This window comes from Coenobita brevimanus, chromosome 40, assembly GCF_032717465.1.
Source record: "Coenobita brevimanus isolate Jiangsu-jjx chromosome 40, ASM3271746v2, whole genome shotgun sequence".
Lineage (NCBI taxonomy): Eukaryota > Metazoa > Arthropoda > Malacostraca > Decapoda > Coenobitidae > Coenobita > Coenobita brevimanus.
The window spans coordinates 60949009-60963236 of record NC_136993.1 but is presented as its reverse complement, the minus strand read 5'-3'; positions in this window follow the sequence as shown (position 1 = coordinate 60963236).

Here is a 14228-nt window from a genome sequence, read left to right as displayed (position 1 = left end):
CTTCATTTTTTTTAGGCATAAGGCAGTTTAACTTTCTCTTTAACCCGCCCCGTCCCGACCACTTTTTGACCACTGGTACCCCCCAATCCCGACCATTTTTCGACCCTTTTTTTTTTTTTGGCTAAAATTTCGCTTTTGATGAGAAACATCGAAAATTCATAGAGAAATCGCTCACCTGAGGTTTAAAATACTTATTACAGGTAGGAGAGCCTCCTTACCTTACTGGGTTTTCTATCAGGCTGGCACCAAAGAAAACGAGTTCTATGGGAGGATAACTATTTCACACCACTCATAAACGGTATTTATTTATTTACTGTTACGAATTTATATGTAGTACAAGAGTATATTGGTTTTCAAGCAGTAATATAGGCATTATAAGCATTGTTTCACTCACTAATACCTGACCTTTTTTTGCCACATTACCTGATCATCATTTCTAACTGTTTCTTCCTCTAATGCTATGTAAAGTTTGTCCTCCACATTGTCATTGATTGGGGAATCACTCTGGCCCTGAATTTCGTACCGTGGCATGACATGGCTATACTGGCCAGGTCACTGATAACAGGTGAAATGCTGAGAAAAGGGCATGCAGGGGGGGGAGGAGGTCATGCTGGGTAAGGCATTGTCTCTGCCTGGCATCTTGTTGAGGCAGGTGTCCCGTGTATACGTACCAAAAATGACTCGCGAAAATTGAAAATTGTGGAAATTATGAACCTTGCAATTGCAGGACGTTGAAGTACGTCCTCGGGATTAGCTGTGACAAAACGTGAGGACGTGGAAGTACGTCCTCGGGACGGCGCGGGTTAAATAACCATATTTGTCAACAAATATTCCTTTCATTAATCTATTTAATTACCTGTTTTCTTTCAATATGCATTTGTCTAATAATGGGTGTTATACCTTAATTGGCGCCGCTATTTGACGTTTTGAATAAATTTGGTCTAAATTAACGCATATATTGCAGTCTCTCTCAAGTAGGCTGGCAACCTCACACATCCTCCCCCCTGCTTTCTCCTTCTCTCGCTACCCGTTCCCTCCTTTCCTTTTGTAGTACTGTTTATCTATTCTTTCTCATATTTTTAACCTCATTCCTTCTTACAAACTTTTAGTGCCATAGGAATTTCTCCCTTATCACCAACAGTCCTACTACATGAAAGTGGAAAAAACTGCCATCAGGAAAAGAATAACTGGAAATTTATGTCGAAGGTTACGATATTAGTTATTTAGAATGAAAGTGTTGGCAGATACGCATTCTTGACGTGATTATCACAGCCACAGCCTTTCGCCTTCATCAAACAGAAGGACTATAGGTTTCATGCATTACCTCCTTACGTCCATCATTACTGTGCAGAACGCCATGTATAACACATTAAGGACCACAAGGACAGTACTGGTAGTCATCGTGATTCTCATGAATCTCTCCATAGGCTATTGAAAACAGTGCTTTATGCTCAACTTCAGAATTATGTTCTCATCATGGCAATGATAGGCAAAGATAATAAAAACAATATATACAACCAAATTATCATTTATTATACAACAAAGCTCAAACTGCCTCCGTGCTGCAGTCTCAAGGGTGTAACCAGCTCACACAATCACATGTAACCTGAAGAAATTAAATACATGATCCTATATATATATATATATATATATATATATATATATATATATATATATATATATATATATATTAATAACCATGAACAACACTGTTTGATCTAAAATTTATTGTGTTGGGTAAAGCAAAGGACACTAACTAGCATGGCAACCTACCACACGGAAACCACCATGTTGCACTACACGCCACAGAAACCGATGCACAGACCATGATATCAGCGAAAAGACTGTGAGAAGAGTATTGCACGAAGCAGGGTTGCATCACAGGACCCTAGCAAACGTTATGTTGACAAGCCAGAGGATTTTTGGAAGTGTGTCACTGAAGGCGCAACTGCTGGAGAAGGAATAATACTCGGTGATTATTATTTATGAGGTTTTCGCTTGTATAAACTAAACTATTCAGTCATACATGACCATAAAAATATATTAATAATTACTGCAGGGGGAAAACCAGTTTCGTTACAACGTCAGTCCATGCAGAGGAAATTACTTTGGGCATATAGGGTTACTCGATGTTAAATTTCATAAGTGTAGAGCCTGTATGATTATATATATATATATATATATATATATATATATATATATATATATATATGATAAGGTATTTAATTTTTTTCAGGTAGCACGGAGCCAGTTTGAGCTTTGTTGTATAATAAATGACAATTTGGTTGTATATATTGTTTTTATTATCTTTGCCTATCATTGCCATGATGAGAACATAATTCTGAAGTTGAGCATAAAGCACTGTTTTCAATAGCCTATGGAGAGATTCATGAGAATCACGATGACTACCAATACTGTCCTTGTGGTCCTTAATGTGTTATACATAGCGTTCTGCACAGTAATGATGGACGTAAGGAGGTAATGCATGAAACCTATAGTCCTTCTGTTTTATGAAGGCGAAATGCTGTGGCTGTGATAATCACGTCAAGAATGCGTATCTGCCAACACTTTCATTCTAAATAACTAATATCGTAACCTTTGCCATAAATTTCCAGTTATTCTTTTCCCGATGGCAGTTTTTTCCACTTTCATGTAGTAGGACTGTAGGTGATAAGGGAGAAATTCCTATGGCACTAAAAGTTTGTAAGAAGGAATGAGGTTAAAAATATGAGAAAGAATAGATAAACAGTACTACAAAAGGAAAGGAGGGAACGGGTAGCGAGAGAAGGAGAAAGCAGGGGGGAGGATGTGTGAGGTTGCCAGCCTACTTGAGAGAGACTGCAATATATGCGTTAATTTAGACCAAATTTATTCAAAACGTCAAATAGCGGCGCCAATTAAGGTATAACACCCATTATTAGACAAATGCATATTGAAAGAAAACAGGTAATTAAAAAGATTAATGAAAGGAATATTTGTTGACAAATATGGTTATTTAAAGAGAAAGTTAAACTGCCTTATGCCTAAAAAAAAATGTTGGGCATAGGAGAAAGTGATAAAAAGGGGGACTTCAAGCACGAGTGATAATAGGAATACGGAAATAGCTGAAGAAAACAGTTATGAAAAAATTGGTTTGCGTCCGAAATACCGTCCAATATCTTTATTTATTGCCTAATATCCAAAGGATAATAATAATGAGTAGGATACCCAAATACGGTGGTGAATAATAGACATTGTTTTTATTTAGTAGATAAAATGCAATATATGCAGCAGATATTATAATAATTCATTTTTTGTAATTTCTTTTCATCTAATCACACTCACCTGTCTTACCCTCCAGCAGACTCTCGTCTCCGCTACCCAACCATTCGTCTCCCCCTCCCACCAGCCAGACTGTGCTGCTTCTTCACCCCCTACACTACCCCCCATATAACTCCGCCCACATTTCTCCCCTCCTCACCCTCCCACATCCCCCCTCCCTCCACCTGCAACTGTTACCAGAACCACTGAGACCCAGACCATGTCGCTGGTGGATGGGGTGTAGCCGTTTCATCTGTCCGGAGCTGTACATGGCTGTTAATCGAAATGGCAATAGCCTACCCCCAATGCTTGTATTCCCTGGAGTACATTTCCGTGAACAATTTTTCTCAAATGGGCCCCTAGGGTGTTTTGGATCAGCTAATGCAAACGATTGGATGCAAGATAAAGATTTTCAACACTTTCTGCAAAACTTCACTAAACATACCCAGTGCAGCAAGGAGCATCCAGTCTTGCTTTTACTTGACAATCATCATTCACACATTTCGCTACCTGTTATTGACTCTTGCAGAGACAGCGGTAAAATTCTTTTGTCACTTCCATCCCACTGTTCACACAAACATCAAACTCCAGATCTCAATGTTTATGGCCCTTTCAGGAAATATGTAAATACAGCATGTGATGGATGGATGAAATCTCATCTTGATAAAAAAACGACAATTTATGATCTTCCAGGAATTCTGAAGAAAGCACTGTCTCATGCAGTAACCCTACGAAATATCCGGAAAGGATTTGAAGTGGTGTATACCCTTGAAACATCTTTGATGAAGAGTTTCCTTCAGGTTGATTTACAGACCGTCCTATGGTCTCGACATAGAGTGACAGTGTTGAGGATAACTGTGAAGCAACAGTGAATATACCCTTGCCTAATTTGTGTTCTTCAAACTGTGAGCGTATTCCAGGTCCTACTGGGCTTAACTCTTCTCCTGATGCACCAAAGTCTCCATAAATGCTGCGACCACTTCCTAAAGTTGGTTCTGTGAAGAAAGTAGGAGGCCGAAAGAAGTGCTACTATGCCATTCTAACGAGCACTCCAGAAAAGCAGGAATGATAGAAGAACAAAATAAAGCAAAAGGAGAAAATATAATTAGAAAAGCAGGAAAAAACATGAAAATAAAAACACAGCCTCAGAAAGGAAAAGAAGTTTCCAAGACAACTAAAAATGATTGGAAGTACATAGTTTGCGGTGGTTAGTATTCACATTCGGCCAGAGGAGATGAATTGATCCATTGCTTATCATGTTTAGAATGGGCTCACATTGACCGTTCCAGTGGAAGAGATATGTTTAGATGTGAGAAATGCAGAGTCAGATGATTGATTAATAGTTTTTGTATGAATATATTTACAATAAATATATTTTTAAATTTATTTCTTATTGGAAAAACATTGAAATTTAATTTAAACTGTCTACATAAAATATGATAGTATGTTTCTACCTGCATGTTCAGGTTATCCAAATAAATATTAATCAGTTTACTTTTTGTAACATATGCATCAGTTTACCCCAAGGTATGTAACAGGTTGACCCGCACCTGGCGTAAATCGTGACGGATGACGTGCATTCACAAATCTGTACACAACTGTGTGAAAATAATGTTTTCATTTATTTTGCCTACAAATATAATAAAAACACATTTTCTGAATTGCAAATAAAAATGTTTTAATTTGACTTTGAGTTGGAGTTCTGAAGCAAAGTGTAAAATTGGTAGCAAGCAGACCCGGTCTACCTTTATTTGTGAATGCATATGGGCCTGGTAGTGAAAGGGATGAAGAAGAGAGGGAGTCTTTCTAGAATGATGATGATTCTCTGCAGAGTTTTGGAGCAAATGTGAATGTGGTAATGATGGAAGATCTGAATGATGGAGAAGGAAATGTAGCAGCTGAAGGTGTTGTTGGTAAGCATGGTGTGCCTGGAAGAAATGGTAATGGGGAATGAATAATAAGGATGTGTGTTGAGCGAGAGATGGTGATTGGTAAACCTTCTTTGAGAAGAAAGATATATATATATATAAGTATACATGGGTGAGATAGGAGGGTGGAAAGGTTGTTGATAGATCATTGATGGACTATATGGATGTGTCAAGGAATGTAAAAGGAAGACTGCTGGATGTGAAAGTTTTGGAAGGTGAGGACGGAGGAATGTCTGACCACTACCTGATGGAGTGAAAGTTTTGGAAGGTGAGGATGGAGGAATGTCTGACCACTACCTGATGGAGGGAAAGTTAAGAGTTGGTATGAGATGGGTGAGAGCTAGGAGAATTAAGTGTGGCACGGAGGTTTTGAAAGTCAGTGAGTTGGATAAAACAGAGAAAACGATAGAGTATCAGAAGTTGAAAGATGAGTGGATTGCTTTGAACGATCAGGAAAATGGCGGTGTGGAGGAAGAATGGCAGTTGTTTAAGAGTGCTGTGGTGGGGTATGCAGAAGAGGTGTGTGGTGTGAGACGAAAGGGTGGTGATGCAAGAAAGGGAAGTGATTGGTGGTGCGAGGAAATATGGCTGTAGCTAAGAAGAGACATGCATATGGGGTGTGGCTGCAGAGGAGGATGAAGTGTCATATGAGAAGTATAAGAAAATGAAGAATAGGGCGAAAAGGGCTGTGCGTCATGCTAAAGTGGCAAAAGGTGAGAAGTGGGGTAGGCAGTTAGTTGAGAATTTTCAACAGAAAAGGAAATTATGTTGGATGGAGGTGAAGAGAGTGCGAGGGGGAAAGTCTGGGAAGGAAGAGCTAGTAAAAGCAGAGGATGGTGAGATGGATGCAGGAAGGAAGAGATGGGCAGAGTATTATGAAAGATTGTTTAATGTAGAGGAGGAAAGGGAGGCTGAGATTATGGCAGATGGAAGAGTGCAAGGAGTAAACGTTTTGGGAGAGTTGAATGATTCTTTGACCACGATGGAGGAAGTTCAGGAGGGAGTAAAGGAAGTGAAAGCAGGGAAAGCTGCAGGTATGGATGGGTGTGCTGTGGAATGTCTGAAAGGTGGTGGAGTGACTATTGTTGAGTGATTGGTAACACATCTGAATGTGTATCTTCTGAGTGGTATGCTGCCGACTGACTGGGCAAGTGCATGTGTGGTTCCGTGTTATAAAGGTAAGGGTGATAAGAATGAAAGTACTAGTTGTAGAGGTATAAGTCTGTTGAGTGTTGTAGGTAAGATGTATGGTAGAGTGTGGAGAGAGGCTACAGAGGGAGTCACTGCTGATGAGCAGCTTGGATTTAGGAGAGGGAGGGGATGCGTGGATCATTTGTTTGCTGTGCAACACGTGTGTGAGAAGTATTTGGCGAAAGGTAAGATGTGTTCTGGGCGCTCATGGATTCAGAGAATGCGTATGATACAATTGATAGGGGGGTTTCGTGGCCTATTTTGAGGTTGTATGGACTTCAATGTAGGTTGTTAAAACTAGCAAAAGGTTTTACGTAAATAGCAAAGGATGTGTAAGAGTGGGAAGTACTGTGAGTGATTGGTTTCCCGTGAGAGTGGGGCTGCGGCAGCGATGTGTGATGTCACCTTGGTTGTTTTATATTTATATGGACGATGTTGTAAGGGAGGGGAATGCGAGAGTTTTAGGTGGAGGTTTGAGTCTGGACAATGCTGATGGTAGAAAGTGGACTCTGAATCAGCTGCTTTTTGAGGATAATACTGCACTGGTGACTGATTCGAAGGAGAGATTACGACAGTTGGTAGAGGAATTTGGAAGGGTGAGTGAAAGGAGGAAATTGAGAGTAAATGAGAATGCGAGTAAAACGATGAAGAGTGGTTTGAGGAAGTAGAGTGTTTTAAGTACCGTATTTAAGGTCATATGTTGCTGTGGATGGAAGAATAGATGTAGAGGTGAAGTTTAGAATGAATGAAGTAGGAAAGATGCTGGGAGGAATGAAAAAAGTGTTTAGATGTTGTTTACCTAGAATGGATGTAAAGAGTAAGCAGCTTGAGAGTGTAGTGGTACCAACGGCATTATATTGGGCTAAAACATGGAATATGGATGTAGCAGAGAGGAAGAGTTTGAATGTAATGGAGATGAGGTGTCTGAGGAGTATGACATGTGAGAAATGATGAAGTGCAAAGGAGAACTGGAGTTATGCGGGAGATGGTTGACTGAGTTGAGCAGAGACTGTTGCGATGGTTTGGGCATGTGAAGAGAACGGATGAAGAGCGGCTGGTGAACAAGATAACTGGATCTGATGTGAGAGGTGTAAGGCTGAGAGGAAGACCTCGAAATGGATGGATGGACAGTGTGAAGAAAGCGTTTGATGTGAGAGGAATGTCTGTAGAGCAAGGAGGAGTGGCTACACGTGATATGGATAACTGGAGAGAAATGTGAATTCATAAATTGTGACGCGGGCCCAGGGCGATATTCTCCCACATTTGATATGATCATCTGATCAGGTTGGGTGCAGGTAAGGGGATGGGTCCATTATGATGTGGCAGAAGTAAACCAGCTCTGCTGTTGGGCCCTATTGCAGATGTTGCTCATTGCACTGCGCGGTTGAACCTTGTGCTGTGCGATGTGGTGAGGATCTGTCAATTCTCCCACTGGGGCTAAGATATGAGTAAATGTGTGTGTGTGGATGAGTAAATAGGGAGTGTGTCGTCCTGTCTCGGCTACCCCCCATTCTTTGCCGGAAGCAACCTACCTATATAGATTGATTTGGGGAGACGGCAGACAATTTTCAGGTTGACCTTGACCTGAAAATATACTTGTCTTCCTTTGTTATTTACAAAAAAAAAAAAATGGACCCCATAATTAAAGAACTGTAGTCAGCAGTATTCGGAGACAGTGTTTAGTAGTTTTGGCGTCAGTCCGGCTGGTATTTTGTTGGGCATGGTTAAATTTTTTTTATCATTTATTGTTTTACATAAACTTTATATCTCGCAAGACCGCTGACAGATATACCGGGAGGGTTATATTGTGTATTCATGGCACTAATTTTGCCTATATTTAACTATTTTCTTGGTGTCAACAGGAAAGTGTGACTTCTATCTAGCACGTGAGGAGTTCCTAACCTCGATGGTTGCTATGGCGGGGCCGAGGGACAGTCCACTCATCAGTGCTGTCAGCCGCAGGTCAGCTATCATACATCAGTTTTATCTGTTTGATCTGGTAAGTTACTCTTGAGGTGATTAAGATCATATGGCTTTATCAAGGTTAATATTTAAAAAGTTTATTTGGATGAACAGGTTATCAGTTAGCTACTGTGTTTTTGCCTTAACTTGGCTTAAAACTGCCATCTCTGCATTTCGAATGTGGAATTGTATTACTTGCTTATCACCAAAATTGTGCTGGTCATGAAGGAGTAGTTACAAGAACAAAGCTACAAAAGGACAAAAATCTGGGACAGGTTAAGATGCAAAGTTTATGGTAACACATTCATAATCACGTGTTTGCAGGATCATAACAGTGAGAGAAGCAGGTATCTACGACCACTGGATCAACAGCTACACCCCCAACATGACCACCTGCCTCAACCCACCCACAACCATGGCCGTCAGATCCTCACTCAGCCTTTCCAATATATGGGTAACTTCCTCACTGTGCTTTAGTGAGCCATACTTTCTACTCATCCATTCATCTATCTGTCTGTCTGTTGTTCCATCCATGGATCGAACCAACGTATCCATCCATCAACGTCTCTCTCTCTCTCTCTCTCTCTCTCTCTCTCTCTCTCTCTTTCTCTCTATGTATGTATGTATGTATGTATGTATGTATGTATGTATCTATTTATACATATATACTGTATTAAGTGAACCGGTAATACATGTACTAAATATTTAGTTTCCTGAAAGTATATTCTCTCACATTGCAGGGAACACTGGTGGTTTACGTGGCTGGCCTGGCAATTAGTTTTCACGTGTTCTGCTTCGAGCTCATCTACTCACACCTCCGGTAATGTGTCCGTGATGAAGGATGTGAGGCTGTTGGAGTGGCAGAGTCGAATCAGTTATCCACCGGCGTTTGGGGTTTATATTGCAAGTTACTGGCCTGGTTGTATACTAGATATTCTAAAGACTAAGTTACTAATGTTGTGAGATCGAGTTTATAAGAAATAAAAACAAAACTTGAATTTCTTCAAATTAAGGGTCATTTATATTTAATTTTTGTTATTAAGGAAACTTTTATTGAGAGTGGGGGATGATCTCGAATTGGATTGGATACATTCTGCAACTCTTATAAGCTGAAGGAAGCCGTCCTCAAATGGCAAAGACAAAATAGGAAAGATAGCAACGTATTTAACCAATTTATATTACATCCTTCATGCAGACGATTCATTCACCTTACAAGAAACTTTTCGAAATGAAGCCTTTACATACGACCTTCATTTACCACATTATCTTCGGCACGTCTTCCCGATGCTGAATTAAATCGTCTAGTGATGGCTGGAATAAAACTGAATAAAATGTCACCAGACTGAAAGACTTCTAAAGCTAATGGATGTTGTTTGTGTCCTCTATAGTACACGAAATGCTGTATATATTAAGGTAAATAAAATCGTAAAAAAATAACAAACATTTAATAAAACATTCCTTAATAAAGAAAAGGAGACTTGAGATTCTTTATAATCCCTTCCATACGAGAACTGTCTTCACCTTTACAAAACAGACTCGACAGAGCAAGGATTTATATATCTACAGTATATGTCTGTCTATCTGTCTAACTATCTGTCTATTTATCTACAGTATTGCCAGACGCCTCAATCCCGTAAGAGATGACCACAAACAAATCATCTCCCACCTTCTCTTTCTCCACCTGGATCTCCTCCCTCCAGTTCATAACCTCCTCTCTCATATATCTCTACACTCCATTCTCCCATCTCATCCCTGATCTCCCCCTCCTCCTCTCCCAAACCACTTTACTCACATTCTTTCTTCAATTGTGTCTCTCATTCTTCATTTCCCCGACATAGACAAAGGATACAGTGAAAAATACCGGTATGTCGCTGTATTTCCTTTTATACCGAAAGTATTTTCCTTTCCAGCAAGGGAAGCTTTGGCTATCCTGCATGAAAGCGTCTGGAGAGGGAAAGAATAAACTGTGAAAGATAATCGCATACAAAAATACTCAAGTACTCTGGTACCCTCACTTGCTTTGCTCTGCTGAAAAATACAGTTATACAGTAACTACTTTTGAAATATTTCAATGATTTTGTACATTTCCTTGTGTTGATTCGTTGTTATTTTTTCTAGCTAATTGGTTCAGAAATGCAAAACACACACACACACACACACACACACACACACACACACACACACACACACACACACACACACACGAACATTTGTAATATACTGTACTCGGACTACCAGAGAGGATATTTAACATTAGTCGTCAAGTTATAGAACACAAATATCAAGGTAAAGAGTTTTGGCAAGTTGACTTCAAACCAAAACAGTGACTTCAAATATAAGCCTCTCATCAAGCATCAATTTTATTTATGAAGCAGTCTAACAAGGATTTAAGTTGTTTCTAATTCAATAAACATTGCAAACTGAATACACGGCTTGATCCCAGTGTTTTCTTAGGCTATTCAAAATGTCTTAAAGTCATACAAAACTTAAGTTAATCATTATATATAAAGGTATTATTACTGTACTAATTGATTACATTATAAGGAGGCCCATTTGGTACCAGGATTGTTTGAATTGTTAAGGAAAGAGTATTTGTGTTGGTGTTTAATGGTCGTGTAGTACGTTAAGATACATCGCAGCACCTATTAATAAGCAATTTATTTTACTTATTACACCCCAAAGTCTTCTCTCTACTGTTTATATCGCTTACAAAATCGACATGCTTTCCATCAACGACGTACAAGATTATGCTGAGGTGTCAGGTGAGGAACAAACTGCTATGTAAAAGGAACTACTGAGCAAACAGGGTCACCTGGGCCGATATTCTCGTCAGGTAAGGAGGCTTCGCAACACATCTTCCTTAACTATTCATTTTTGGATATGGCTGGTTAATATCCTTTTGTACGCTGTTTATGCAGAGTATGGCGATATTAGAAGGATTTATGTAACACAGAATAGGGCTGTAAAGTGTAATAGGCAAAATATATTGTTTAGGAAGAGGTATTAGGAAACTCCCTTACCCGACGAGAATACTGGCCTAGATGACATTGTTGATTTCGTAATAAGTTATACTCAGCAGCTCGTTCCGCACCTTACACCCCATTATCCTCTTGTACGTCACTGATGCACAGAATATCGATATAAAAATGATTTAAAAAGTACAGAATGTTTTTTATTAAGGTATGATTTTTAGGAAAACGAAACATTTTGCAATATAGTGATCCATTGTTGACTGCTGCATGTTGGCTGTGTGGTAGGGGAGTGTGGGTGTGCTGACACAGATAAATACTGAGCCTCTGAGCTGTCCCCCTCACTAACCGCCTGACCCTGCGCGGCCAATTGCCTCACCTGCCGCTACCTGACCATCGCCTCTCTGCTGGTAAGTCTTGAGAGTGTGGTGCCGTGCTGGTGTGGCTGACGGTGTTAGTGTGGTGCTGGTGTGGCTGACGGTGTTATTGTGGTGGTGGTGTGGCTGACGGTGTTTGTGTGGTGGTGGTGTGGCTGACGGTATTTGTGTGGTGGTGGTGTGGCTGACGGTGTTAGTGTGGTGGTGGTGTGGCTGACGGTTTTAGTGTGGTGCTGGTGTGGCTTTAGTATAAAAAATCTTTTATGTAATACAATTATGGCTTGGAGAATGTGTGGAATATTTAAGTTAAGAATTAAGTTTGTGGTCAAGATATATTATTATGGATGAGTACTTCTCAGTCAAAATGTAGAAAGCCTCAGGAATTTATGAAGTGTGTGATTTAATGCTGAGTAGTAGAATGAATGTGGAAGATGTTCAGATTGGCTTGGGAGGAAGGTCCCGGAGGATTGGAAGTCAGGTATAATTATTCTCCTGTACAAAGGAAAAGAGAAAAGAAATGTGTGGTAATCATACGGGCATTTGTCTTCTTTGTGTAATAGGAAAACTATGTGGTACGATAGTTGTTGACAGAGCTACGGAAATAACAGAGGAGTTAATTGGAGAAGCACAGGGAGGTTTTCAGGAAGGAATGGGTTGTGTAGCTCAGATATTCATTCTTAGATCTTTAGTTAAAGATTTGTAGAGAAGGGAAAGACGTTGTATGCAGCCTTCGTGGATTTGGAGAAAGCATATGATACGGTGGATAGATAAGGATTATGGAGAGCACAAATATGTGGAGCAGATGGGAAGTTGCTGAAGGCTGGGAAGAGTATGTATGTGGGTGCTAAGGCTTCCGTGCGTGTGGTTAGTGAGCTGAGTGATTTTTTATGTTTGAAGGTTGGATTGAAACAGGGATGTGCCATCTCTTAATGGTTGTTCAGTCTGTATATGGATGGGATTATAAAAGAGATATAAGGTAGAGCAGTGGATGTTCGAGCAGCCCTAATGAGAGAGGGCAATGTTAGGAAACTCCCTGTACTGTTGTTTGCAGATTATATGGTGTTGTAAAGTGAAGACGAAGGGGAGCTGCAAGGCTTGGTGGATGAGTTTGGGAGAGTGTATAAGAAACGGAATCTAAAGGTGAATGTAGGGAAGAGTAAAGTTATGGTCTTCGAGAGAAATGAAGTCAGTGAATGTACAGTGAGTTTGGATGAGGAGGAAATGGAAAATGTGAGTGCATTTAAGTACTTGGGTAGTGTGATGAATATGGATGGAAGTTTAGAGGATGAAGTGCTTAAAAGGGTAGAGTAAGGAAGAAAAGTTGTTGGTTCCATGAAAGTAGTGATTAGAAACACGGAAGTGAGCATGGAAGTGAAAAAGTTAATACATGACAGTATTTTGATACCAACTGTAATGTATGGAAGTGACGCTAGGACCTTGTTGGACGGACAAAAGTCGAGAGTGAGAGGAGTGGAAATGAGTTATTTGAGAGGATCATGTGGAGTCACATGGAAAGACAGACTGACAAATAAGGAAGTGAAGGAGCGTTGTGGTATGAATGTGGATGTGATAGAAAGTGTTAGGAGAAACACTCTGGGGTTGTTTGGCCATGTGGAGAGGATGGAGAGTGAGAGATTGACGAGGAGAATGTATGTGAGTGAGGTGGAGGGGGGGAGAGGGAGGGGGAGGCCAAGGATGAGATGGAGGGATGGAGTGGAGAGGTATATGAGAGAGGGGGGTATAAGCCGGGAGCAGGGCAGTGAAACAGAGAGTTACCGGACGACATGGAGGCGATTTGTTTGTGGCCACCCCTTGTGGGATTGGGGCGTCTGGCAATAGACAGACATATGAATGTCAATTTAATAATATTTGTTCTTGTTATTAATTTTTCATATATTAACAGCTGAATATTAATACAAGTATCAGAACAGAGAATTTTATTCCTCAGAACAACAATTGTTTCTAATTCAAAGCTCTGTGACAATAGCTTAGAGGATTATCAATGTGCTCTTTTTACTCTGACCTAGATTTTCGTACCTTTGAAGTTTAATTCACGTAACCCAAAAGTCGAAAAAGAAAATTTTACGGCTCTACGTTCTTTCCAAAGTACTTATTTTGTGACCCGCGCTGATTTCATGTGTTATCTCTTACTACATCTCAGCAGTGAAGATGGAGAGAGGGTAGTTTTAGGCCAAGTTTGAATAACAAAGGTATAGTCAATATATTATGTATTAGTAATCAATATCGAAAAATATATAATGCCTCACAAAAAACTTTAAAAAACATTTGGAACTTATTCTAGGGCTATTTTTGTGTAATAAATTCAATCATCACATGATGGTCCAATTATACGGAGAACTACTTTTACTGGTGATATTATGGAAGAATTATGAGAGAAATTTCTTCGCCTGAATCATCACCATAATTTAGAATTATCATGGACACTGGTGAGTGGTGGTTGTGATATCAGAACCTTACTCATTCGCAGGAAACAGGTCCCA